Genomic DNA, 4,350 nt, shown 5'->3' on the forward strand with positions numbered 1-4,350 from the left:
TCACAATAATCTTGCAAGTTATGCAAGGCTAATGTATCGTTAGATACTGTTACTAATTTAGCCCTCAGCTACCTTAGATGATTAAACATGCATTGATTAAGTATCGTGTCAATTAATTACAATTTCAATCCATTTAAATAATTAATTCATTAGTTACCTTACAATTGTAATGCAAGAATAACTTAGTCATGGTTTTACTAAATCAAACATCTTACCGAGACCTATAACAATGCAAACACAATTTTAATAACTCAAGTAGATGAAATGCAATTAACCTAACACGAATTAAATTTAAGATGCATATTAATTAAATTAAACATATCAACATCACAAATATTCATAGACATGTTCATCATAACAACAACAAAATTAAAAGGATAGGGAACAAAATTCAAATCCGGCGTTTCTCCGAGGCTTGACAAGTTTGCTCAGCTCCTTCTTCTCCACTTGTTCTTGTTGAACCGAGGCTTTCACGAACACTTGAATGCTACTCCAACTGATAGTTGACGGAATCTTTTTCAAGAGGTGAAATCGGCAAGGGAATGGGGGAAGAAAATGAAGAACAATGGAAGGGAATGAAGAGATAAAAGTGAGAGAGGAATGAAGAAATAAATGGGTCTGAGATATGTTTGAAGTGAGCAACCAATGGGGTATTTATAGGTTGAGAAGGCTACTAAAAAAATATCCAAAATCAGAAGCCAAAGACTCCCCCCATGGCCAGCCACACATGTGGCATGTTTGAAGATTTCAAACATGCTATTTTTAAGTAGGGGCAAATCTTGAAAGGCATGAATAGTGGAGGGGTTTGAATGCAAATTGAAGGAGTCTTCAAGGGCCATTTTGCAAGCAAAATAATCTACCAAACAAGCTGATTGGGTCAGCATGTGGGACGGTTTTGGGCTGCCCAATGCTAGGTTGGATCGGTTTTCTCGGCTCAGCTCAACTGGCCCCCTTTTCATAATTAATTAACAATAATTTATTTAACCCAATTAAATTGGATTAAAATTAAAATAAATTATATTATGAATTAATATACATTATTTGGACCGTCTTAGGTTGAAAAATAATTTCACCTTGATGCTAGGATTGATGGTGGAACGGGTGAATGAAGGTTGGTTTGATGAGTGATGAATGATGGAGAAGGTTGGTGGAATTTATAGGAAAAAGGGTAGGAGTTTAATTAGAATTCTTAGAACAATTTAATAGGTAAAATATTCTAAGTTTTAATTCTACGCAAAGTTAACAACGATTAATAATTAATATAATGTATATTAAATTATTATTTGCTTTTAATTTATTGAAAAACTATAAAATATGATCAAATTTAAACCAATCCTAATTCTACGCAAAGTTGATAATAATTAATATATATTATAATAAATATAATTATATACTAGTTATTATCATCTTACTTACTAAATCAAATTAAAAAAATTTATTCTAGATGCTTCTAAAAATATTTACAAAAAGAGACATCTAATTTTTAATATTTACAAAAAGAGTAACCAAAATTTGAAAATAATTCAATTAAGTACCTAGACTTAAGGAAAATTTGAAATTGAGTTGCAATTAAGATTTGGATCAAAATTGACCCTTTTATTTAAAAAACTAAAAATTTATTTTTCCATTTAGGGAATAATTTCTCGGCAGATTATGTTTAAATTAATTCCTAGGAAAGATTGGAGGGGTCACAAACGGTCTTGCTTAAGCTCCAATCTCCTAGCTAGAATTTATTTAAACATACTAATCCAAAAAATATACACTAAATCATTTATTTAAAAAGAAAAACAAGAAAACTTAAATATTTGATAAAATGAATGAGATTTGATCCCGTTCAATTTTATCTCCCTAGTAATGTTTTAAGCGCTGAGCATTGACTCGAAAATTACCTCCTTTACTTTGAAGTTCGACAACTCCATATGGATAAACTTGGTGAATTGTAAATGGACTGGATGATTTTAACTTATCTAGAAAGGACCTTAATCTGGAATTGAATAATAAGACTTGCTGATCTGCTTCAAATTCTCGAATTTGAATGTGCTTGTCATGCCATCTCTTAAGTCTTTCCTTGAGTAATTTGGCATTCTCGTATGAGAACATTCGAAATTCTTCTAACTCATTGAGTTAGAGCATCTATTTCTCTTTAACAAGCTTAAGATCCAAGTTGAGTTGTTGGAGAACCCAATAAGCTTTGTGCTTTAATTCCAAGGGTAGATGACAGGCTTTCCCAAAGACCAGCCTATAGGGTGACATCTTTAAAGGTGTCTTGTATGCTGTCCTATAGGCCCATAAAGCATTGTCTGGTCTTTTGGACCAATCTCGTCGGTTCGGGCAAACTACCTTCTCGAGTATACCTTTGATCTCTTTGTTTGCTAGTTTAGTTTGCCCATTTTTCTGCGGATGGTAAGCTGTGACAACTTTGTGCTTTACTCCATGTTTGTCGAGTAGCCATTTCAACCATTTATTCACAAAATAGGACCTTTTATCACTGATGATAGCTCTTGGGGTTCCAAACCTTATGGACACATGCTTCTGTAAAAACTTCATCACAACCTTTGAATCATTCGTCGGATATGCCTCGGCCTCAACCCACTTAGACACGTAGTCTACTGCTACCAATATGTACTTGTGACCAAAAGACGTAGGGACTGAGAAAGTCAATACCCCAAACATTGAATAATTATACCTTAATGATGTTTCTTTGAAGCCTATCATTTTTGTTGGTAAGGTTTCCAACCCTTTGACATCGATATAGCTCCTTGAGTAAGCATACACGTCTTTAAATAGTGTTAGCCAAAAGAATTTGGTTTGCAATATTTTGGCCGTAGTACGTGTACCTCCGAAGTGTCCCCCACTTGGAGCTGAGTGGCAATGATATAGAATCTTATTTACTTTGTCTTCTACCATGAATCTCCTGATCATTTGATCTGCATAATTTTTAAACAAGTATGGTTCTTCCCAGAAATAGTACTTCACATTGTGAAGAAACTTTTTATTTTGATTATACGTCTTATCAATAGGGAACAAACCACAAGCTAAATAGTTAACAATATCAGCAAACCAAGGGGTATTATAGACATGATTCACCTTCAGTATTTGTTCATCTAGAAATGTCTCCTGAATAGGTATAAGTGAAGAATTCCCTTCTTACGGCTCCAATCTGGACAAGTGGTCTGCTACTTGGTTTTCTTCCCCTTTTTGATCTTGAATTTCTAGATCAAACTCTTAAAGTAGAAGTACCCATTGGATCAGTCTCGGCTTAGCGTCTTTCTTGGCAAGTAAATACTTAATTGCAAAATTATTTGTATAGACAGTTACTTTGGTACCTACAAGATAAGATCGAAACTTGTCAAAAGCAAACACAATAGCAAGTAGTTCTTTCTCTGTTACCGTATAATTCAGTTGACCTCCTGTCAGAGTCCGACTTGCGTAGTAGATGGGATGAAAAAATTTATTCTTTCATTGGCCCATGATAGCTCCTATCGCAAAGTCACTTGCATCACACATCAGTCCAAATGGTAAATCCCAGTCCGGTGTGACTATAATTGGTGCTGAAACTAACCAGCTTTTCAAATCATTAAAAGCTTTTAAACACTCCTCATAAAATTTGAACATCATGTCTTTCTCCAATAATTTGCATAAAGGTTTAGTAATTTTGGAGAAATCCTTGATGAATCTTCGATAGAAACCGGCATGGCCCAAAGAGGTCCTAACACTCTTTACAGATGTTGGAGGTGGGAGTTTCTCAATAATGTCTACCTTTTCCATATCTACCTCGATTCCATGTCTTGTTATCTGATGCCCTAGACCAATACCTTCTCGTACCATGAAATGATACTTTTCCCAATTATGTACAAGGTTTGTTTCTTCGCATTGCCTTAGTACCTTGGCTAGATTGGCTAAGCAATCATCATAAGTGTCTCCAAACACTGAAAATAATCCATAAATACTTTCAATTACTTCTCAACCATGTCAGTAAAAATAGACATCATATATCTTTGAAATGTAGTGTAACAACCCAAATTTCAGTGAAATCAGAACAGTAATTTTTGGACCATAAATCCGATCCGAAAGTAAAGTTTAATTTTATTTTATTATATGGTCCGTATTATTATTGACATGTCGTGTGAAAATTTTGATACGAAAATTTTATTGATTAAGTGTTTAATTACGACAAAGACTAAATTGCATAAAATGCGAAAGTTCAATTCTAGTAGCTAGAAGGATCAAATAGTTATGGAATTCAAAACTAGATGTCCTTATATGGTAATTAGACCATTAATGAAAAGTTAGTAGATATTTTTGGATGATTCATCCATGGAAAATTAGAAAAAGGCTAAGGGAAAAATT

The sequence above is a fragment of the Gossypium hirsutum genome, chromosome A03 (genome assembly GCF_007990345.1).
Source record: "Gossypium hirsutum isolate 1008001.06 chromosome A03, Gossypium_hirsutum_v2.1, whole genome shotgun sequence".
Classification (NCBI taxonomy): Eukaryota; Viridiplantae; Streptophyta; class Magnoliopsida; order Malvales; family Malvaceae; genus Gossypium; species Gossypium hirsutum.